At 34.7% G+C, this 26,336-nt stretch overlaps 1 protein-coding gene and 1 pseudogene across 5 annotated transcripts in view; both read right to left on the minus strand.

Annotated features, from left to right (window-relative positions):
* LOC103221287 (EGF-like and EMI domain-containing protein 1) overlaps positions 1-26,336 on the minus strand; it is a 476,806-nt gene that overhangs the window by 240,910 nt on the left and 209,560 nt on the right. The gene's annotated exons all lie outside the window — the stretch shown is intronic.
* LOC119620778 (U2 spliceosomal RNA) lies at positions 2,744-2,921 on the minus strand (annotated as a pseudogene).

The raw sequence follows: 26,336 nt of genomic DNA on the forward strand, positions 1-26,336 counted from the left end.
AACAACTTTAATAGGTATGTATTATTTTCTCTCATTTGAAGATTAAAAAACCAAGGCCCAAAGAGGTCACACAAGCCAATAGGTATATAGAAAGCCATTCTGACTCCATGTTCCTTCCATTATCACTAGTGTAAATCCCTCAGCTTATCCACTTTTATTTGGACGGTGCTGCAAAGAGCCTCAGCCAATTCTAGCATCTGGAACTTTCAAACTCCCCCCACAAGCTAATGTTGTATTTGTTTCTGTGATTTGCTGTTAGTACATGAAATATTTTATATTATAAACATTTTACATTACAAACATTTTAAAGCGCAGTTTTGCATACAATAATACACTCTCATTTATTAGCTTCAAATAAATACTGCCTTCTTTCATTTTCAGAATGAGAGGCCATCATGGATTCAATTATTTTTTTAAAGAATTACACATAGCTGAGATTTCTGTATCTTTTTCAAACTACATGCTCATGGTTACTCTACGTTTCTTTCTTTTAATATGGTTTTACTTTCAGAGGATTCCGAAAGGTTCAATTCTTAGGAACAATGTAGTATAGTTGGGTAACTAATTAGAAATACTGAAATAAGCCTTTTATACTTTCTAATTTCTTTTTGTTCACAAGCGTGATTTCTTTGACATGCACATACTCTTTTTAAAAAATTATTTAACAACTTTCTTATAACTTTATTACAGTATCTTATAGTTCATGTTTATTAAAAAAAAAAAGGAGAGAACAAACTAATAAGAAAAATTTTAAATCTCATTACCAAAAAATTACTGTTAATATCATATGCATATCCTGGTAATCCTTCCATATAGAGAAATACTTTTTTAAAACAAAATATATAATATGATCTTGTATTCTCCTTTTCCACTTAATTTATCAGAGACCATATTCCATGTAATTAAATGATATTTTACATCACCATTTAAGTGTCTTAGTATTTTATCATTTTAATAAAACATAATTCAATTCAATTAACTTGCTATTGTTGAAGATAAAGGTGTTGCCAACTTTTTGCCATTAAAATGGAATTGCTGATTCCTCATATGAAAGACTCACTCCCAACAGCACTCATGGAAACGATTAATATATTCCATGTGCTAACAAAGACTGTCCATTATATTTGTTTAAAAATATTTGTCAATGTGATCATCAAACAGTAGTTTATTTATTTAATTCACTTGTCCCACGTGCTCTCCTCTTGCAGACCTATAATTGCAACAGTGACCTACACCTCAGAGCAACAAAAGTGATTTGTGGTGAATCACAACCAAAATACATTTATCAGCCCTTCCCAGTCCTCACAGTGGAGTGATAATGGGACTAGCAGCTCTGCTGACTCAATGAGGTAGACAGATTGAAAGAAAAAAAAAAAAGCACTTAGAAAAACAGATACTTTACAGAGAAAGGATGCACATATGGCTAAGTGCACACCATGCAGCCATCTCTCTCTCCTTTCTTTTACTGAACGGTGCTTTTACTGAATTGACAAAGAGGGCACTGGGTTCATAAATAGACTCTAACAGCACTTTCAGAGCACTTCGGTTCAATTATCATGAATTAACTTTAAAAACAGCATTAACTTTTCAGCATATATAATGTGCCCAAAAAGAACAACATAGTTAGAAGTTTGTTCTCTCTCATTGAACTTTTCCCTTTTTTTGCTTGAAACCAGTAAGCAGCCTTCAAGAAAAGGCATCTCGTTCCACTGACGGGCTGTCACTTAGTCGTCAGACCTGTGCAGTGTGTCCAAGACTGTCTCTGGCTTGAAATGGCTGCTTGATTGGACAGCTAGGATTTCTGAGGGAAGAGGACAGTCCATTTCTGGACAGAAATGTAGATAAAGAAGTGTGAGAGAATCATCAGTTCCCTGGCAACTTCACCTTGATGCTGTGGGTGTTCAGATCTACAGGTTTGAATCTTTAATCACTCATCTGAAGATGATCAGTGATCAATTTATAATCCACAATTATAGTTTAGCAATTTATACTTTAATAATTCTGGAGTCAAAAAATTGTACATTTCATTCACAGGCCACCTTCTTGTCATCAATATACTTCAGAAAAGATCATAATTATGTTAAGCCAATTATTTAATTAAAGGGAATTATACCAGAATCAGTTAAGAGGCTTTTCTTAAACTATTCATCTCTGTATTTTTTACTATTTCACCTAGACTTTCTAGTGTGATTCAGCAACTGCTGACACAAGTATCGGTTCCCCTGTGATAGGAAGTGGCACTCCTCTACTGTGGTGACACAGATAAGAATGTGTATTAAAGTATCATTGCAAAGGAACAAAGTTGTTTCGTGTATCATTCCAACCAGATTCTAGCAAGAGGCAATGCCAATAAATACTTATTAAGCACTTATTGTGTGTCAGGCATGAGAATAGATGATTTTATTTATTACTCACAACTATCCTGTGATGTGATTAACCTAATTTCAAAGATGAGGAAAGAGAATGGAGTTCAGCAATGTTTCCAAAAGTAGATGATTAACAAGAGGCAACATGGAACCCAATGCATGTCTCCTGAGTCTAAAATCAAGTATTAAGTTAGTTTTATGCTACAGAATATGTTGCCAAACACTTAGATCCACTAGCTAGAAGTGGCTTCCCAATTTGAAGATAAATTACTTCTTTACAGTTCTTTCATTTCTAATATGCCTTATTATCAGCCAATCAAAGCACATCTTATTTTAACATTCCCTCAAGATTGGTGAGAATTTATGTGTGTGGGAGGGGAGGGGGCAGTGTTTCCGGAGGTCCTGCAATACGAGGTCAACGCATAGAGTGGACAGAACAAGCTCCTATTCCAAAAATCCATTAAATATTTTGTCCTCAGATAAAGGCGATCTCAGATATTAAACTGATAAAGATAGATACTACACTTGATCTTAGTCAAAAGGTTGAGAAGTGATTGATGAGGAATCTTATATTGGTGATATTTTAGATAGTATCTGGAAGAAAACAATCATTTTACTGAGATTTAAAAGATGCCTGATTCATTTCTAGGAATCCATCAGCAATATATGCAATCTCAGCTTTTAGGTGGTAATATATCTGTAGATGCAAATCTCATCATTTGAATGGATTGTTAACTTCATTTTTATCAGGTGACAATTTTTAACTGAGTCTATAAATTCTACAGCCACATCTACAATGCCTATACACACTAAACTTTCCAATAAAGCTCTGATTACAAAACTTTTGCACTTTAATCTTGTACTCTATTCTTTAAATTTGAATATGCAATGTTTTAAAAAAATGTTATTTAGGAGTGACGCCCCTTTCTCATCAAGAAGAAAGTTGCAAAGGTGGGAAATAGCAGGATGAGAAATAAGACCTAATCTCTATATAATGGTCAGCCAATAATCAATAGATTACCACTGCATAATTTTTAAAAAGCAAAAGTACCAATTAATTAGCACATTTAATTCATCATTTTTAAAGTTTGTCACTGGTTTAGCAAAAGCCAATATTAATTTCTCAGCTATCTTTATTCCATTTTGGTGATTTACCACATACCACACAAAGAGATCCCAAACAACTGTATACAGGACATTTTACCAGCCTGTATTAGATTTGGCTTCTGCTGAATAGGACAATGCATTATGCTTTAAAATAAAAGAGTGATCCTCAGAAGCACGCTTAATAGAGCAGAATTTTTTTAATTGTAATTATTATTATTACTAATAACATATTTTGGGGAAACATCTGCCACTAGTGATGAGTAGGACAGGATTCACTTATTATATGTCCTACCGTGTAAGTCCTTGAGCTCAGGAAAATGAACAAAGAAACTTTCAAACCTTGTTTCAATAAAAGGTTATGAACAAAGTTTACTGTAATAAATTTTTATATTAACATGCAAGGTAAAACTCTGCAGAGCAAGAAAAATATAATATATTCTTATGAAATCAATAATTACAGTAACATCCTAAAATCTATTTTAAATAACTCTTTAATTTTACTAAACTAGCTCAGGATACACTCAATGTATTCTCCTGTACTTGTCTGACCCCAGGTTTGCACACCGCTTTCTTCAAATTGGGCTTTCCACCTCCTACTCCTAAAATTTAAATATTTTTTTCATTCATTATTCAATTATAGTTTTTTTTCTACATCTCCAGAACATGATATTTTGAATTAGTATATTCTCCACTTAGGGTCTCTTCAATTTTTTTGTTAGAAGTTCATGTATATGGGCCAGGCACAGTGGCTCGTGCCTGTAATCCCAGCACTTTGGGAGGCCTAGGTGGGCAGATGGCTTGAACCCAGGAGTTCGAGACCAGCCTGGGCAACATGGCAAAATCCCATCTCTACAAAAAAATACAAAAATTGGTCAGGTATGATGGCACATGCCTGTAGTCTCAGCTACTCTGAAGGCTGAGGCAGGAAGATCGATTGAGCTTGGGAGGTCAAAGCTGCAATGAGCCATGATCATGCCATTGCACTCCACCCTGGATGAGAAAATGAGACCTTGTCTCAAAACTAAAGTTAAGTTCATGCATATGAATAAGATGAAGCACAGCACACTCAATCAGTTTTCTCCCACAGAGAGGAAAGTTTCTCTTCAGTTCCAACTGTTAGGCATGAGGAGAATCGGAAGTGGATGATACGAAAAGGTCTTTGTTCATGTGCAATGATGTAAAATGTTTAACACCACTAAAAGCCACCCTCTCTAATCCTCTCAAGCCAAAATTTCTGCCACACTCACTCAATACTTTATAAATTACTTATAGCACATATCATGCCAGACATTGTTGCTTGAAATAAGAGAAATGGTCTCAGATGACAGAAAGCGTATTCTATTCATCTCAGAATCATAGTTTTTAATAGGTGGCCTAAATTATTACTTGAGGTCTAACTAAATTATTTTTCTCAGATATTTACTCATAAAAAGTAATAGAAAAAACTTCCGGCTTTTGCTTAAAGAACAAGCTTGTGGAAAGACAGCAATGTGAACAGCATTAATACCATCAGGAAAAAAATGGGAAATGCTTTGAGAAGTGCAAAAGCTCTGCTGGATGTACTGTCTAGTACGTCTTTATTGGTTACCTCTGCCTTCCACTGTCTTTGAGCGATTTTATAACCCTGTAAATAGTAGAAAACTGATAATAATGCAAATTACTCCTCTATAGAAATGCAAATGGACTGAGTCCTGAGGAATGCAATTCTTTATTACCTTGTGGACACAGCAGTTTTGCATGTATGTGTACATTCGTTTCAGCTTTCCTTATTGCTCACATATATCTTTAAATACATCTGAATTAATTGTAACATCTTACTGGTTATAGCATTAATTAATGAGTAAAAGTCTTGGGCATATGTCCATTTTATATTTGTACGTACCGTAATTTTAGTTTTAAATTATCTTTTAACAATACACTTCTACTTGTGTTCCTAGCCACATAATTCAAGTTAAGTGTTTCCATAAACTTCATGAGTAGACCTAGAAAGTATATTCACTTTTTCAGGTAATAGTGAACATATGAGGCTCTTAAATAGTACCAGATCAGAATTATTTAATATACACTATAAAAGGAAATTTATAAAATATTAGAATAAAGTATCTTTTTAAACATTATTTTGGCTACTAATGAGAACATAAGAATCAGTGTTTTTAAACCATAACCATCAATAAGAGAGGACAGGCCAGGCACAGGGGATCACGCCTGTAATCCCAGCACTTTAGGAGTCTGAGACAGGAGAATCACTTGAGCCCAGAAGTTTGAGACCAGCCTGGGCAACATAGCAAGACCCCTTATTTCAAAAAAAAATTAAATTAATTTAATTAGTTGAGTGTGGTGGTGTGTGCCTGCAGTCAGAGCTACTCGGGAAGCTGAGGCAGCAGTAGTGGTTAAGCCTAGGAGTTAAAGGCTATAGTGAGTTATGATCTTGCCACAGCTACTCCAGCGTGGGCAACAGAGCAAGACCTTATCTCTTAAAAAGAGAGGACAGGCCGGGTGCAGTGGCTCACGCTTATAATCCCAGCACTTTGAGAGGCCGAGGCACATGGATCACCCGCAGTCAGGAGCTTGGGACCAGTCTGGCCAACATGGTGAAACCCTGTCTCTACTAAAAATACAAAAAAAAAACACAAAAAACCCAAAACACCTTAAGCTGGACATACTGGGGCGCACCCGTAATCTCAGCTATTTGAGAGGCTGGAGGCAGAGGTTGAAGAGAGCCAAGATCACGCCACTGCACTCCAGCCTGGGTGACAAGAGTGAAACTCCGTCCCAAAAAAAGACAGAATTCTACTCCTATTCATGTTTACCAAAAGGACATTCCAACATTTTCCAGATTCATCTCTTCTACTCCACCTAAACACTAAACAGGCCCATACATTGTTCTCTTATTTTCCTTCTGTAAATGAAGAATTCTTTAAAATTTTTTAACACTGTTTTTAACAAAGAAAACTAGAATTCTTCAGTGTCTGGCACTAATGGTCTACTGTGAAAATCTTCATCTTGAGAAAGAATCAGCATAAGGGACACATCTCTCTTTTAGAGAGCTCCTGTATAATAAAATGTTAATCAGCAGACTCCAAAACCATTCTCCACACAATTAGGTTGATCATGATATCCTGGAAAATTTACAAAGAAGGAAATTAGTACTCTGTTCACTATTGCTTGGAGGGTACTCTGAGGCAGTTAACATAAGGTGTTAGAACTAGTGTGCATGCATGTGTGTGCGTGTGTGTGCGTGTGTGCAAGATACTCATAGTTATTTTCTCAGGTCCTATTTTGCCACACTGGAAATAAACCTATCATTGGGAATTGTTTAAAACTGAAACATACTCTGCAATTTTACAAAGCACCCAGAGCACAGAAAAGGTGCTGCACAAAACTTTTTCCAATTTGCTTCATTAAGCCAATAAACCATAATGGTCCTTCTGGAGAAATCAAACTTTGCTGGACATAGCCAACCAGACTGAAGACAACACGGGCTTCTAAGTGTGCCTGAAGTATTGGCATATTTTCACTCTGCAAAACCTACAAAAAGTTTTCAAATTTATGTAAAGCTTCTAGCACAGACATATAAATATTGAACCACAGAACTAGCTGTTTCTACAATTTATTACTTGTTTCATCAAAAGGAGTTTTTGAAGGTCTCTTCATCTAATCCCAAGACAATAAAATTACCACAATTAATCTTTACACTAATAAATTGTTTCAATGCATATGTGTGAGTGGCCCAGGGAACCACAATTAAAAAACAAATTTGATCAACAGTTAGCTTTTTGGTAGTCAAACATTAAAGCCAAATGGTAGTGTTAACCTGTTTCATTGTTTAACAATAAGTATTACACTATAACATGACAAAAACAAAAAACAAAAAAACCCCAAAAAACAAACAAAAAAAAACCAGTAATCCTGAATGATTTTTTTCATTATGTAACTTGGCAGGTCATAAAATATTAGATGTATAATTTCATCTCTAGATAGCATTTCTAAGCAAACAAAGAATGTTCTCTTTCACGATGAGGTGGAAAAGGAGTCTGATTATCTCATGCATTCTGCTTTAGATGGACAATCTCTCTGAACAGCTGAGTCATGAGACATTTCAAAGAGGCAGATGAGCTTATTATCCAAAACTTAAAGAAGGAGATAATGACTCAAGAGATGAATGTACTGGGCTTCATTTTCTGGGATTACCAACTTTAATTAATAGAAATTATCCAGCAGAACAAATAGCTACCTAATGCATAAGAATACACCTAAAAAAAAGTCTAAGACAATGAATTCAGTCCTTGCTAACTAAGCATAGATAATTATAAAATGGAGACAGGGGTTATAGGCCTTGGCCTAATATATTTATTTGGTAAGAAATGGACTTGTACTCAGCTAATTAATATAGGCAAGTTCAATACTGTATTGCAAAAATTATGTGAGGTTTAATGAAAATAATTTCAATTTGACCTGATTGCTATGTGTTTGACAGAAAAAATAAACATATGTAGTTATCTTAGTAACAAAATAATCTCCATTTTTATTTAGATGATGGTCTTTGAGCTCAGAAGCTGTGTTTACTGACCCGTACCCCCACTTGAGGTAGACTTTCTTTCCTGATCAATAAGGAGTGACATCAAAGAGCATAGAAGATTTACAGAAAGAAGAAGACATAAAATTAACTATTCCTTCTTTGATCTTGTAGTTTCCTGATAATTATCAAGTAAGAGGGCACTGTTACTTTGTTCTTATAACAAAGAGAACCACTTATAAAGGTCAGTAAAAGGATGGACAAGTTACATACTGAAAAAAAAGTGAGAAAGTTAAATTTAAAAAACGATTTAAAATTTAAGTATACATTTCTACTGATGAAAAGAAGGAAGAGTCCAAGGGCAATAATGCTGTGTGAGTCATTTTAAAGTAACTCAAATGAATCAGGGAATCACGCTGTTTCAGGCACGATTCGAATCATTGTTTTTAGGACATTTATGAAAGAGCTCTTTTATTGTTTATAGAGGACATACATTTGAACTGAATTTCAGTATCAAAAACACATGGTTTATATATATTTCACAACATAACCTAAACAAACATTGCTTTAGTAAAAAGAAATAAAGTGTCTTCATAGAGTTTTATTTTGGTCAAGTAGAAGAGATGATAGTCTTCCACATCAAATTCATATTAAGAAATATTACTTTCAAAAATATCTAGTGGTTTCTGTAAATTTAACAAAAATATCTACTCCAGACTAACTGAAAGACTAATAAAATCAACAGTGTTTTCAGTCCTATACAGCGAATATTTATCACACAATTGGAGATGCATTTTCATTCACAGAAATACTGTAAAACTACTTAATTGACCTCCTGGCATTGCCAATGAGAAGATTTCATTCATAAGCCCAATTCATTTAATTATTTGTACTTAAAATTGAATTAAAGTTTATTTCCTAGTTCCACCACGGTCAAAGGGAATTGAATATACAACTAAATCAAATTGAACTCTGTTGGCGTATATAATTAATTGGCTTAGAAATTATCGCCAAGATGGTTAAACCCAATACAAGAAATGTTATCAACAATGATAACATAAGGATATAATAATTTCATTAGTGTTGAAAATTTGTGATGAACTCAAAACCCATGCCATAAAATTACCCATTACTTTTCCTTTAAAAACAATTTGTAGTTCAGTAATTAACTCTACTTGGATTTTAACAACCTAAAAAACAAAAATAAAATGAACCTTCCCTCAAGTTCCAAACAACACAGAGTTAATAATGTTCTAATTTAAGTGGGGGAAAATGAGATTCAATCTCATCTGTTACTTTTTAGGAGTTTTGAGCTTGTTTATTGACTACTATAAATTCTGACTGGAATCCTTACAGACATAATCATCATGTGACTAATAGAAGCATCAGGTTTTTTTCAAAATGAGAATTTTTCATTTAAAATAAAACTTTATCAAGTCAATAGTGTTCAGGCCACTAATAAGCTAGTTTGGCAAACAGCTATATTACTCATTTACAATAAATTATGCTAAATAAGCTCCAATATAGACTTTTAAAAAATATTTTATTTTTAATAATACAGATTCAATATAGAAAAATTTTTAAACATAGAAAATTGTTAAAAAAGCAAATCTCATCACCCAGAGATACTCACTGTTTACATATGACCATTGAAGAGAGCAATTTAAATTGTTTCATTTTGGGGATGGTAAGCAGTTTCAGAGTCTAGGAATTTCCCTTAAGGGAATTTTCGTTCTACAAAGGGCCACTTCTGCAAATCTTTTAGTTAATCAGGCATTTGGCTGGTACTTTTACTGGGAAAACTTGCTTCAGATTGAGTTGTTAGTGGTTTTTTTGCAGTGTTACAAATTGGTTCTATTGGTAGGATTGTCATTTATAGAGTTAGAAAATACTTTGTTCCTTAAATCCACATTTGGATTACCCTATAATAAAATTAATTTTTATTCTTTAGTGCATAGTGTGCTATCATATAAGCATTTGGTCACTAAAAAATTAGGAATTCAGTCATGGCAGGAAGGACATGTCACCCTGATCAACCCTTAACTTTACAATCCAGGGGATCACAACCTGGATGGGACTGCATCCACAGTAAAATACTTAAAACTGAATGATACAGGCTTTGCAAAGAGTAGCATAAATATTATAATTATGGAGGTTTTAGGAATCCATGCATTTTCCTTATGAGAAGAAATACCCTATGCAGGAGATAAATATATCCAGCATCCTGGATCAGGACATTTATGGGGGCTGGACTTTAGGCAAATAAATATCTTCCTCCTCTCTCTACAACTGTAGTATATTGGGGTTCAGACTTTAGATATGAACTTTTCTAGAAACTGTTTCTGGAAGTTGAAGTAGTTTAGTATATGGGGACCTCATGAGAAAGCAGATATGAAGTAATATTTAGGCGTTAAGTACAATGAGCCACCATTGACAGAAACAAATTTGTGCTGCAGTTCTACTATTCCCATGCCTTATTAAAATCTGGAATGATTATGTTGTGGGTATTAGTGAGAGTTGGGACCCAACTCCAAGACTAGAGCAGCAGCACTGGTCACAATAACCAGCAGATGGCAGCGAGTCTCTGAAGAGTGGAGAACTCACAACAGTCCATCAACAGCAAGGTCAAGACACAATGTCCACAACAAAGGCCAAAGAGGAACCTGTTATAAAGCGTGGGTAGACTGCCCTGTGAGAAATTCTCAAAGATAACTCAGAGACCTGTAAGGGCCCTTCTGGCAGGTTGGTTGGTGTGTAGAAATAACATATAATCACATTATAAAGACCTAGGCAAGTGAGGCTGATGGCATATGGGAATGCATGTATAAATGTGTCATATTTACTTTCAGTTTTACATTATGTTTTTTCTTTTAATAAGATTAGTTTCTATATATATAACTGAATTGTCATTGAATATATAATTGTCATATATATAAACACACAATGTCACATTTGATACATATATGCACATCTATATCATATACATGTTGAGCATCCCTAATTCAAAAATCCAAAATGCCCCCAAATCCAAACCTTTATGAGCACTGACCTGGTGCCACAAGTAAAAAATTCCACACCTCATCTCATGTGATGTGTCTCATTCAAAACACAGGTGCACAACACACAGTTTATTCAAGTGTCCCCAATGGGGTTATAATACAGTGCACAGTAACCTTTTAATCAAAACACAGCATTGCAGATTGAGACTGAAAGGTTACCCCTGTTTGCCATCACTGTTGTTTAACAGCTGATAGGATATTCTGGTGATGTTACTGTGCTGCTTAGTTACCCTGAACACATTATTTTTTCACTTGTATTAATGGTATGCTATATGTTTTACTGTTAAATATTTAATGTGTGAATAAGTGTAAGAAAATGATTGCTTATCTGAAGATGAATTAAGAATCATGAATTACAGTGATGCCAAAAAACCTGGGTGGCTGAGACAGTGACTTTGCTTTTTGTTGGCTAACTGTATACAAATTTTGTTTCATGCACACGTTTTTGAAATATCATACAAAATTACCTTCAGCTATGTGTATAAAATATATATGAAACATAAATAATGTTTGTGTTTAGACTTGGTTTCTATCCCCAAGGTACCTCATTATGTATATACAAATATTTCAAAATCCAAAAAATCTGAAATCAGAGGCATTTCTGGCCCTAAGCATTTTGGGTAAGAGATACTCAACCTATATATGTCATAAAAATATATGTGAATATATAACATGAATACATGTATGAAGATATAACTGTCATAAATATATATTTTTATTGGTTGTATAATATTACTTTGTACAGATACTTTGAATACTGCAATTTAATCATTTCCTCTTATTGCAAACTTAAATCATTTTTTCCTATTAAATAATTTGGCTACATATATCTTTGAACATAAATATTCTTCAACATCTGTGATTATTTTCCTACCTGAATCAGCATTACCAACTCTGCCTAAGAGGGGTACTCCAAGTCTATATGTAGAACAGGAAATACTGATATCGAAGGAGAAAAAAAAAATAGTATGCTGTGCATATAGGGCCTGAAGGGAAAACAGGCATTGAGGCAACTCCTTACTCTCTCATAACATGCAACGGTATTTTATTTCTGTTCCTTTCAGTCTTCTCTATTCTCCTGGATTTCTCTGCAGAGTCACTTTCTTTGCTTACCTATGATTCTTGTTTCCTCAAACCCAGTTTTTGTGTAGATTCAGCTTCCTTGCACTAACTCAAGCCCCAGATTAAGACCAACTTTCTTCTCCCTCCACCTAACTGGAATAGGTTCATATTACTTAGTCAAGAGCTCACACTAAAATATCCAGGTAGTATGCTGGTATTACTTGAGATCACTACCAATCCAATCATTTGTAGGCATCGTCTTGTCTTTTAAGGCTGTTCCTACCAGCTGTTGTGACTCATTCTAAATCTGCTAAAAGGCAAAACTGGGTATCAACTGAAATTGGATTGAATGTTTACAATATTCTATCTTCATATGTTAGGGAATTATATTCTTCATTTGTTTGAGTCTTAACAAATCTACAACAATTTCTGGAAGACATTATTACTTATTGGATATTAGGGATAATCCTGGATTTTTCGTGTAATTTAGAGGAGATTCATATCTTCTAGTGGTTGTAGACGTGTGGTCTTCTAAGTTCTCTATTTTGTTCCATTGGTCTATGTGTGTGTTTTTGTACCAGTACCATGCTGTTTTGGTTATTGAAGCCTTGTAGTATAGTTTGAAGTCTGGCAGCATGATGCCTCCAGCTTTGTTCTTTTTGCTTAGAATTGTCTTCATTATATGAACTCTTTTTTCATTCCATATGAATTTTAAAAGTTTCTTTTAATTCTGTGAAGAATGTCAATGGTAGTTTAATGGAAATAGCATTTAATCCATAAATTGCTTTGGCAGTATGACCATTTTCACAATATTGATTCTTCTATCCATGAGCATGGAACGTTTTTCCACTTGTTTGTGTCATCTCTGATTTCTTTGAATAGTGGTTTGTAGTTCTCCTTGAAGAAGTCCTTCACTTCCACTGTTAGCTGTATTCCTAGGTATTTTATTCTTTTGTGGCAACTGTGAATGGGAGTTCATTCTTGATTTGGCTTTTGGCTTGCCTGTTGGTGTATAGAAATGCTAGCAATTTTTGCACATTGATTTTGTATCCTGAGACTTTGCTGAAGTTGGTTATCAGCTTAAGAAGTTTTTGAGCTGAGATGATGGGGTTTTCTAGGTATCAGATCTGGTAATCTGCAAACAAAGACAGTTTGACTTCCTCTCTTTATATTTGAATATGCTTTATTTCTTTTGCTTGTCTGATAGCCCCGACCAGAACTTCCTATACTGTGTTGAATAGGAGTGGTGAGAAATGGCACATTCTTGTCTTGTGCTGGCTTTCAAGGGGAATGGTTCCAGATTTTGCCCATTCAGCATGATATTAGCTGTGGGTTTGTCATATATGGCTCTTATTATTTTGAGGTATGTCCCCTCAATACCTAGTTTCCTGAGAGTTTTTAATATGAAGGTTGTTGAATTTTATCAAAGGTTTTTTCTGCATCTATTGAGATAAACATGTGTTTTTTGTCTTAGTTCTGTTTATGTGATCACTCACAGTTATTGATTTGTGTATGTTGAGCCAACCTTGCTTCCTGGGAATGAAGCCTACTTAATTGTGATGGATAAGTTTCTTGATGTGCTTCCGGATACAATTTGCCAGTATTTTATTGAGAATTTTTGCATCAATGTTCATCAAGGATATTGGCCTGATGTTCTTTTTTGTTGTTGTATCTCTGCCATGTTTTAGAATTTTTATGTTGATTCTATTACATTTTCTGGATAAAGAATCACATTTTCACAAAATGATAATCTTGTAACTCCATTTCAATAATTTTATGTCCATTCTGGCCTCTGATCAGAACTCCAGAATTGGATAACCAACTGGTCACTTGAATCTCTACTTAAGTGCTTAATAAATATATTAATCATAAACCACATTTTCTCATCCCTAAGTATTTCCTTTCATTAAATGATATTACTATCCATCAAATTTCTTAGCCCAAACCACAGGAGTTATCTTTGATTCCTCTCTGATTCTTCAGATCTTCAAATCAATCAGTCTGATCTGTTTTTTATCCTCCATAATGTATCCCAGTTGAAACATTCCCACTCTTTCTGCTCTGCCCATCTCACACCAAGTCACATTTATTTCTCCTTTGAACTACTATAATAACCTCCTTACTGGCTTCCCTTTCTTTTGTACCCCTCATGCCCCACAATAAAATGGAGCAACCAAGGTTACCTTTCTAAAATGTAAACCCAGATCAAGCCAAACTCCCTCCTAACATCCTCAAATAACATTTCATTTTTCCACACTGGAGAAAAAAAAAAATCTAATGTCCATAAACAGGCAAAGCTATGAGCTGTAAGGCACCAGAACCCTCCTCCGTAGCAAAAATTGCTTAAGAGCACAGATCTCTCCGTCAAGGAGGAGAAGGAGGAAATGGACAGAATTCTGGTATGCCTTCAGTGTCCTCATTCCTGATGTTCCTGATGCCAAATATACCTCTTCATTCATGCATCATATTACTCAGTTACTAAGGCTAATACAATCTTCATTGCTGCTGGAGCTACTATGAATTGGGTTTCTCTTACTTGTAATGGAATCTCAAAACCACTCTAACTGATATATTCTGTTCTGGGCTGAATTTTTAGAATTAGAAAAAGAAAGCCCTTTCCTTCTTTCTTCTTGAGTAATTTCTAACAGGTATTAGTTTTTCTTTAAAATACAATAGATAAGAAGGTTTTTAGAAACATGGCAGAGTAAGAAGCACCTGAAATCTGTCTCCTCACCTAGACAAAAATGGTACAGGCAGAATCTGTTTGATGTAACTGTTCGGACTTGGGAGTATACTGAAGGCTTGCAACTTCCAGGGTAAGGCTGAAACCAAAAACTGAGGTAAATTTAGGTCAATTTCATCTATTCCCATAGTAGCCGCTACTCATTCACTACCCCTTAGCCCTCTGGCAGGCAACTGTGCATGTGCTCCAGGAGCAGCTTGTATACCATTTGCAGGAGCCAGGGGAGGCACAAAAAATCCTGTCCTCCAAGTACCATGGATTTGTGCTCTGATCACTAATTGCTGCTTCTGATCAGAGCTGCACACAAAGAGGCAGTGGCTATTGTTGTTGTAGCTACCCCTTGTTGCATGTTGCTCCTCATTTGGTTGAAGTGATTTGCAATAAATTTTAAAAGGCAGTGCCAGTGTCTTTTTTCCTTCTAATTTTTCCCTTTGTCCCCTTTTGAGAGCCATACACTAAAGACTAGGACATTCAAAAGCAGTCACATGTACAGGGGGAATCAGAAAGTTACTGCACTTGTGCACTTGTCCAGGGGAAGGCACAGTCTGAGAAAAGACCTGAGAAGAGCTTCATTTTACACACTAGGTTGAGGTCAGCACAGAAACAGTCCACACCAATAAAAAAATAAATAAACAAACAACAACAAAACAAATAAAAACCAGCAAACCCTGGGGAAGGAGGATAATCTGATATCCAGAGTTATCATATTACTATACTCAAATATTTAGTTTTCTATAAGGCATACAAAGTATGGCCAATTCAAATAAACGAATAAACAAAAAGAAACTTCCCCTGAAACAAAGAAAAAAAAAACCTGATGACAGATCTACCAGAAAAAGTTTTTAAAACAACTGTCTTAAAGATGTTCAGAGAACTAAAGGAGATATGGAGAATGTCAAGAAAATGATGTATAAACAAAATGGAAATATCAATAAAAATACGGAAAATCTAAAAAAAAAGAAAAAGTTCTAGAGGTCAGAAGTACAATAACTGAAAGTAAAAACTCATTAAAGGAATTTAAAGGCATATTTGAGCAGGCGGAATAAAGAATCAGTAAACTTGAAGCTAGAACAATGGAAAATATTAAGTCTGAGGAAAAGAAATAAAAAGATTGCAGAAAAATGAACAGAGCCTCAGAGTCCTGTGGAGCATATCAAGTGGACCAACATATGCATTGTGGGAGTTTCAGAAGGAGAAAAGAGTGAAAAATGGTAAGGGAAACTATTTTTTAAAATAATGGTCAAAATCTTAAATTTGATTAAGGACATGTATATAAATATCCAAGAAGTTCAACAAACTCAAGTAAAAAGAACTAAAAGAGAACCACATTGAGATACATTATAATTAAACTGTCAAAAACCAGAGAGCAAATTTTGAAAGCAGGTTAGTCTTTTACATGACTAATCATATGTAAAAGATGCTCAATAAGATTATAAACAGATTACTTATTAAAACATTTGGGAGCGAGAAATCAGTGGGCTTATATATTCAAAGGGCCAAAGGGAAAAAAAAATTCAACCAAGAATACTATATTTATCAAAACTGTTCTCCAAAAGTGAGGGAAAAGCTAAGACATTCTCAAATAAACAAAAGGTGAGGTAGTTTGTTACCACTAGACCTGCTCTGCAGGAAATGCTAAAAGGAGACCACAAGTTGAAATGAAAGAACAGTAGAGAGTAACTGGAAACTTTATGAAGCAAACAAATCTAATTACAAGTAAATTATTGCAATTATGAAAGCTCTATATGGTGTATCCATTTACAGTACTAGTTCTTGTCCCAAAATTGGGTCCAGCAATTGCTCATGGCAACCTAGTGACTGACTAGGTGACAGCAATAAAAGTAACAAAGTAATGAGAAAATGAACTATAAGCGTCTTCAGGACTGATAGCAGGGACAGCTAATAATAGCATGGTAACAATAATGCCTGAAGTTTGGGGATGGCAATACCTACAGCTGGGGTATAGGAAGAGAGAAAAACTAATAGATTGTCCTTTCTGTGAGGCTGCCATATTTTTTATTGTTTTTAAACTGTGAGGTAGTGCTAGATGCTTTCTACAATTTGATTTGTATGTGTGTGTGTGTCCTATGGTGACATTTTATGATATATCATATATTTATTTATGAGAGTTTTTCCTTTTTTCTTTTTGTATTTCTAGAGATGGCCTTTCACTATGTTGCTCAGTTGGTTTTATATTTTGAGATGGGCTGTCACTATGTTGGTCTTGAACTACAGGCTGCAAATGATTTTCCTGCCTTGGTCTTCTGAAGTACTAGGATTATAGTCATTAACCACCATGCCCAGCCACAGTTTCTTTAAAAATGTTTTTTCCTGTCATTAATTTTTAAAATTTTAGCTTTATTTTTTGTTGAAAAAATTTGAAACTTTCTTTAATTTATAAATTTAAAATTGAATACATTTATGGTGTACAATATGATGTTTTGAAATATGTATACATTGTGAAATGGCTAAATCGAGCTAATTAACATATGTATTACCCAATGCACCTAATTTTTGATGAGAATACTTAAAATCTACTTGTCAGCAATTTTCAAGTAGATAATACATTGTTATTAACTGTAGTCACCGTGTAGTATAATAGATCTCTTGAACTTATTTCTCCTATATAATTGAAATTTTGTATCTTTTATTCAACATCTACTCAACCTGTACCCCCACTCCCAAGCATTGGTAACCACCATTCTATTCTCTGCTTCTATGAGTTTGAATTATTATTATTATTATTGATTCAGGGAGTATATGTGTATTTGTTACATAGATACATTGCATAATGCTGGGCTTTGGGCCTCTATTGAATCCACCATCCAAATAGTAAACATAGTATCCAATAGGCAGAAAACCTAATAGAGGTAGAGGTGAGACAGATCATAAGAAGGATTAGAACTTGAACCAAAATTATCAGGAAGCTGATCAAGGAAAATAGGTTCAGATTGAAATGGATGAAAAACACCGACAATAAATGGAATGACTCAATAAACTTGAATTTCTATTTTTACAAAAAATTACTGACATTATTCAAAGTTCCAAGTGGATAACTTCTAGAATCATTGAAGTCCTAGCAAAATTGTTTCCACAAGAATAAATACTTCTACATTAGGATTCTATACATTCCTGCTATTCAGATTGCTATCCACAGGGTGATAATTTCAACCAAAGGAAACAGAAAGGGTAACAATGTATATGTTACAAAAAATAATGTTTAAATATGATTTTAGACAATTTAACACATTCAGAGGCACATTTAATAAATTACCTCTTCATAAATATTAGGGGTATCAAATACTAAAATGTAATTATTAATAAAAGTCCCAGTTCTGGACTTTTAGAATTAGGATGGCTTGACTGATGCAAAACAGTGTGGGTTGTAATTAGTGTGTCCTTTGATGTTGCATTCACATATTAATTCTATGAGGCTGTTCATCTGATTCTTGGTTAAATGACAACAAAAAGAATTTAGGGTAATGATGAAAAAATCTTTGACAGTTCAAGTTATTAAACACTGAAATAAGTTTAAAAAAAAGAGATTACTGAATCATTTTCTCTCAAAGCCTAAAAGAAAGCATAGATTCCCATCTCACTGGGATGACTTAATAATAGCAGCTTTTATGGGAGACAGATGGAGGCGCTGAATAACTGCCAAATTCTTTCAAATATGATGATTCAAATCCCATACAGTTTTAAAAAGACTTTCAATTGTGTGACAAAGTTCTTCATAGGCACCAGAAATCTACGTCTGAAAGCCACTGTAGGGTATTGGTGCTCATCACTTTGTCATTTTCATTTATAACTCAAAGCTATATTTGTGTAATGAAGAAATGAGGTAGTAAAAAGGAACAAAAGAAAAAAAAGAAATAAAAAGATATGTATTACCTTTTTCAAATTTATCTACTTGGACCTATACATAATCAGATCTGGAAGTAGTATTTCATGAGCACAAATTACAAATATATAGGATTCTGTATTTCTGTCTGTGGTATATAGGCTATCCTTCACTGTATTCTTCTACATCAAACACTACCGATATAATTTTATTTTGGCACAAGTTTACTTTGAATTAAATGATAATCAACAGATATGCAATTAGGGGAGAGAGAAGAAACTCTATAAGTAACTGCCAAAAATAATAAAATATCTTAACCTGACCTTATAACATGGATACTTAATAATTTCAGATTAAATCCCAGAAACCTTCCTTAAGTGAAATCATCATAGACCACCCTACAAAAATTTTAAATTATTTTCGTAAGGAACTGATGTAAATGTTTACCTTAATTACTCATAAGCATTCCATGTATCCTTTTAAAATAAAATTTGAAATAATTTTACTGGTTTATGGAGAGTATTAAGTTCTTCTAACAACAATTTTCTTTTTCTTAGCTCTGGCATTTCTTTTGTACACACTAAGTGCTTGAAAATTTATTGTTAAAAAGATATAACATCCATATCTGAGATTTTGATCTTATCAATTTATTAGTTAATTAAGGGAAGATAAAATCCAAGTTTAATAATACCAATAAAATGATTAAAAACTGTGAATTGCTTTGTGACTTAAATATTAACTTGAGTCACAAAGACAATATAAATGCAAAGGCAAAAACTGAAAGAAAAGGGATTTCAAAGAATAAATAATTTCAGGTTCTTAGTGAAGTTATGTAATGAATTACAAACGATGTATTGCTTTTTGGAAAAACAGGAAGAAAAGAAAGAGAGAAGGAAGGGAGGAAGTGGGAAAGGGAGAAAGTAGGGAAGGGAGGGAGAGAGGGAGGGAGGAGGAAGAAGGAAAAGAAGAAAGATGATGCATCTTAAATCACTGAAGTTTTAGGTACAAGAAATATATAATTTGTTTAGCAACTTTAATATATACTGTCGTCTCAGATGGCTTCTTGGAAGCAAACAAATGACTTGTAAATCTTAAGTACACAAAGCTGCCTGTGAACATGCAATTGCAGTGACAATACATAAAACACCACAGAGTAAATGGTGCATCACTCTGATTCAGTGCTTGCTGTCATTTTCACAAAGATACATACACAACCAAAGGCAATGTACAAGTGATTCTGGAAGAATATTGAAGAGGCTCTGAGCAAATATACACAGCTATATAAATCCACTCTCATCCGTAGATAATTTAGAAGCAGAAATAAACCATGTTATTATAACACAATGTAGCTACTCTTGCTACCATAAAGACAATAAACATCAAAAAGACACTTTGAATGGTTCTATGAAGTCATAATGGAAATGACTTTCATATGGAAAATGCTCAAGCACTGTTTTCAAAGATTAATTCACTTGAAATTGATTTATTTAAAACCATTTCCAATTCCTGCATCCTGACATGCTTGGTTCTTGGTCATTAAGCAACGAACCCTTTTGATGTTAGCCCACATAATCACATTAGTGAAACTGAAATGTACAGCAAATAATTTTATTAAAAAGTGTAACCGCCAAGAGACAATGGAAATTAAAAGCATTTCTACCCAATCACTGAAAATTATATTCTCAGTAATTCCCTGGGTTAAAATGCCCAAAACTACAGTATCTCTGTACCATTATTTAAAATGAAGCAAACAGCATTCTATTACCACTGGCTGGTAATGTACATAGAAGTCTATTGTTAAGTAAGAAAAATTGATTAATATGAATAAACTTGATTCAACTCTGTGGAATATTATCTCAGAATTATAGCAGTGGCCAAGAGTAGGATTTAAGGACCAGGGCAACGTAGGTGTCTTTGTTTTGCCACTTCCTCATTGTGTGACTTCTTGGAAAAGTTACAGAAATCATTGTAAGTCTCAGTTCTTTCTCCTCCTTAGAATGAGAGACAATTGTTGTGTCTACATTGTAGGCTTGATGAGAGAATTAAAAATAATAATATGTATGGAGCACTGATGGCAGAGCCTGGCCTAAAGAAAGCACTCAATTAAAAAGTTAAAATACTATGATTATTATTATAAATCCAATTTTTCTATGAGACAGAATAAGTAACAAAATTTCAGTAACAAAGTAAGAACTGAAATGCAAAGTTCCACAGAGAATTTTTTAGTTTCTTTCGTCAAGAGTTCTTCAATAATCTAGGGGCAAAATTATGTTACAGAAAGCAAAAAGAGGTGAGTGAGGGAAAAAGAAAAAAACTAGCAAGGAAAGAAATACTGGCCAAGCATCTGTGTCCTATTTACGTAATAGCCCCTATATCAGGCACTCATACATCACCTTGTTTAATTTTTGGAGCAATCTGGTATTTGTTGCATGCATAAGGAGCTTCCAAGAAAGGAAACCAGAATTTTAACCAATGCTCCTTATCCTTCCCCACGATGCTTCCAGGAAAGACATTATAAATATTTAATACTGATAGTAACAATAAGTTATAAGGAGGGAGGACAGGAAAGTGCTGAGTAGAGAAGGGTGGGATCCCTGCTGAGGGCTCCACCCTTGGGCCTGTGCCCATAGACCTAAGTGAGAACAGGCACTCCTGTTTTCATGCCCAAATGTTGCAATTTCCAAGAAAACTCTGGTCTGCCATGCCCCCCATCCTGTGCCCCTATAAACCTGAGACCTTAGTGGGCACAGATACAAGCAGTTGAACATTGAAAGGAGCAGAGGAACAGACCAACAGACACCAGTAGATACCAGCAGACCGGCAGACAGGCAGACCAGTGACAACAGAATGATGCAGCAGAGAAAGAGAAGAGGAGTGACTTCTGGATGCTGAAGGGAACTTGGCTGGGGGTGATCAGAGAAGAGTCCAGCCACAGGGTGGCCCAACTCCAGGGGAAGACTACCTTCCCACTCCATACCCCTTCAAGCTCCCCATCCATCTAACTGAGAGCCACCTCCACTACTCGATAAAACCTTGCACTCATGCTTCAGGCCCAGGTGTAATACAGTTTTTCCAGTACACTGGGCAAGAGTTCAGGATACAGAAAGCTGTCACACTGACCCTCTGCCCTTGCAATAAGGCAGAGGGTCTACTGAGCTGATTAACACAAGTCATCTGCAGACAGCAAAGTTCAAAGAGCCCACTGTAACACATGCCCCCTTGGGTTTCAGGAGTTGCAGACACCCACCCCTCGATGCTGCCATGGGTTTGGAACCCAGAAGCACTCCCCACTGCCTCTGCACCTGCCCATCTGCATGCTTCCCCTAGGGGTTTGAGCACTGAGATGACCAAAGGAGCAAGCCACACCCCTGCCGCACATTGTGCAAGGGGGATTAGGGAATCTCCTGTTTCATAAGGACTATATCAAATGAATTTTTGAAATTCACAAATCTTACATGCAATAACAGAGATCAATCTGTCCCCTAATGTGGTCAACATTAAAGGTATTGCCTAAATAATTAACTATAAAATTGTAAAGGAAAGCTCAACTTGTAATAGCATTATATTCTGAGAAGAGATGTTTAGCAGCAACAAAAAACAAAAGGTAGAAAGGGTATACTAGATCGGTGTTCCATTGAGTGTAGTCCATGGGCCATGTGCATGAATTACTTGGTGTGCCTTCTGGGGCAGATCTGCCAACAACAAGCTTAAGTCAAGCTTAGCCAAGCTTCACTTAGTCAAGCTTAGTCAAGCTTAAGCTTCTAGGATACTTAACTGTGACACTGTTCCTAATTTTATCCTTGTGATTTTGTGTTATTTTTCTTTTAGAACAACCCCCCAAACTGGATTGGGTCCTAGACCTACAAAACTTAAATTTTTCTCCTCTTTCTGCCTGTTAAAATGCAGATTCATGGGTCCCCTGTCAGATATTAATCAGGATCTCTGGGAGTGGAGCCTAAAATATCTTCATGTTTAAATAGAAGACCCCAAGTGATTTTGTAGTAACATTACATCTTTTAAAAAATTATCTTTAATAATATGTACATATTAAAATTGTACATATTTATGGGGTACAATGTCATATTTCAATGCAAGTAAGAATATTACATCTTGAGAATCAATGTCCTAGAGACATATTATGAATTACAGAATACTGAACACTGGATATTTATTCATTTAATTGCCAACTCTCCATTATTCACATTTCAGCAATGTAAAAAAAACCATCATGCTAACTTTCATTTACATATCACTCTTTCCCCAACTTCTGACCTCAAGTGATCCACCCGCCTCAGTCTCCCAAAGTACTAGGATTACAGGCAAGAGTCACCGCGCCCAGCCTACATATCACTCTTTGTATTGGTATTTATATTTGACCAAGAGTTGCTTGTTGTCATCAGTTTGATTTGTCCCCCCATAAAAGACATGTTCACCCAGAACCTGTGAATGGGACCTTATTTGGAAAAAGGATCATTGCAGATGTAACTAAGTTAGAAGGTATAATGGGGGTGGTGGGAATATTGTCTTTTTGGTTAGGAAAGACAGAGGAGAATGTAAATATTGAATAATATTAGATGCACAATTTAAAAATATTAGAATAAATACGTTTAAAAAATTTAGGAATCACTAATAAAAAACAAGATAAAAAATCCAAATCACAAAAAAGGATAAAATATTTTTAAATTGTCAATTTTTTAAAAGCTCAATAACTTGAATCAAGCAAGAACAACAAAGATGGCAACCAGAAAACATAAAATAGGATATAATATTTTTAAAAAATAAATTCATTTATGTGTCGATTGTAAAGATAGAGATGAAACAAAATGGCACAGAAAGGTTGAAATAAAAGGATAGAAAAGATACATCAGACAAATGTGGAAAGAAATAAAAAGTAAAGATAGCAATACAGTCATCCCTCAGTATCCACATGGGATTGCTTCCAGAACCCTCTTGGCTATCTATAACCACAGATGCTCAAGTCCCTTATATAAAATGGCATAATATTTTCATATAACCTAGGCATATTCTCCCATATAGTTTAAATCATCTCTAGATTCCTTGTAATATATAATACAATATAAATGCTGATACGGTTTAGCTATATCCCACCCAAATCTCATCTTGAATTCCCATGTGTTGTGGGAGGGACCACTGGGAGGTAACCGAATCATGGGTGCAGGTATTTTCTGTGCTGTTCTCATGATAGTGAATAAGTCTCATGAGATCTGATGATTTTAAAAGGAGGAATTTCCCTGCACAAGCTTCTTCTCTTGTCTGTCGTCATACGAGATGTGCCTTTGGCATTTCACCATGATTGTGAGGCCTCCCCCGCCACGTGGAACTGTAAGTCCATTAAAACCTCTTTTTCTTCCCAGTCTTGGGTATGTCTTTATCAGCAGCATGAAAACAGACTAATACGAATGTTATTTAAATCATTGTTATACAATATTGTCATATTTAAAAAATATAAAATACTATAATATTCAATATTGTAATATTTGTAATACTGTAATATATTTTAATAACTATTACAAAATAAAAATACAATAAAATAAAATTTTAAAATATTTTTAAAATATTCTTTACCATTTAATAGTTTTTAAATAGTTTAATAGTTTTTAAATATTTTTTATTTGAGGTTGGCTGGATGAAGAACTTGTGGATAGGAAGGGATGACTGTACTAATAGTAAATTCAAGAACAAGAAAAGATATGTAACAATTAAACATACAATTCACCAAAAATATATATAATTAACTTTTTACACCAAATAATGTACAACTGAAATATGCAAAACTAGGTATACAAGAAAGATTTAACAAATTCACAGTAATACTAGGGTATTATAACCCATACTTGTCAGAAAGCGACCAATCAAGTAGACAAAAAATAAGCAAACAAATAAATTTGAATATGAGGTAACCTGTCAAATATGATGAAATACACACACACCATACTTCTTTGAAACCAAGAAACACAATACCACATAATATTTGCAAAAATTCACTGTGTACTTGGCCATTAAAACATCAAATAATTTCCCAAAGTAGAAAATCTTTGTAACTTTAAACTTCAATGCAGCAACACTACACATTTTTAATAAAATAATAACTCCTAGTAGAACTATTTACTTAAGAAAATGCCAAAAATAATAAATAAATTATAAACTTTTAGGAGAAAATAGAATAAAAGTAGTATGAAATGTAGCCAAACTTATATTCACAGGAAAATATTTAGATGTACATGAATTTATTAAGGGAAATATTCCCATATCTTGTGCAAATTGACACCTGACTTCAAAATGTATTTTGAATCTACTCATTCACAGTAATACCTGAATGCATGGATACATAACTAAATATTAAATAAATGATCTATACAGACTTCTCTTATAAAATCATTGATAAAAAGCACTATACTGGGTGCCTAAAAACCTTGATCATTGGATTCGTATTAATACCTTAGCCTATATAACCGAACCTGTTACCTTTTCTGTATCTCAGATTCCATATCTGTAAAAGAGAGTTGTCAAAATAGATCTTCTTTAGGGTTTTTTTCCAAATGTAAATATCTATACTCTATATATTTCTTATAGGCTCCATTAAATAATTAAATGATTAATAATGTTATATGCTTTATTAAAATATGCCTGTTGCATTGTTTCACATTGTCATATAACAAAATGAAATTTGATCTGTGTTTGTGTGTAAATATGTTTGTTTTTATTTTTATATTGGCCGGGGGGGGGGGGGGGGGAGAGAGAGAGAGAGAGAGTGTGTGTGTGTGTATGTGTGTGTGTGTGACGGAGTCTCACTTTGTCGACCAGGCTGGAGTGCAGTGGCGCAATTTCAGCTCACTGCAACCTCCGTCTCCTGGGTTCAAGGGATTTTTCTGTCTCAGCCTCCCGAGTAGCTGGGACTACAGGCGCACGTCACCAGGCCCAGCCAAATTTTGTATTTTTAGTAGAGACAGGGTTTGGCCATATTGGCAAGGCTGGTCTCAAACTCCTGACCTCGTGATCCGCCCGCCTTGGCCTCCCAAAGTGCAGGGATTACAGGTGTGAGCCCTGAGCTCGACTAGTGAAGAGATTTTTAAGGTGTCAATTGTCAAATGTGAATCACAGGTTAAACTAAAAAAAAGGAAGATATGGTATTTTTAAATGCCTATGGCTAAAATATCACTGTACTCTGAAAGTCATCTAGACCTCAAGAATGAAAAACACAAACACGTGTACCATCACTATGACAAAGGTGTCAAAAGCATTTCCAATGTCAACTATATCACTTTTCCTAGTTTTCAAATTGATTAACTTGAGTTTCTAAGTAGTGATACCTCTCTAATCTAACTACATCACTCATTAGTAAGCTGTTTGGACTACCTTGATGCATTTTTCTTCAGTTCAGTTTAGCCATGGAAGATAGTCACGCTTCTTCCCAACATGGTGTATGTGATGTCCAAACCCTCTACTGTTTCCAATGCAAAGTGGCTCTGGCTAACAAACACCTCTTGCTTCATGGCCAGAATTAGCTTCCTCCTCCCTTGTGATGATCATGAAATCAACCCTCATACTGATTTCAATTGTCAACTTCCACCTCAAACCCTACCATCATCACCACCATCTTCCATCATCTTTTTTTTCCCCC

This window comes from Chlorocebus sabaeus, chromosome 15 (assembly GCF_047675955.1).
Source record: "Chlorocebus sabaeus isolate Y175 chromosome 15, mChlSab1.0.hap1, whole genome shotgun sequence".
NCBI lineage: Eukaryota > Metazoa > Chordata > Mammalia > Primates > Cercopithecidae > Chlorocebus > Chlorocebus sabaeus.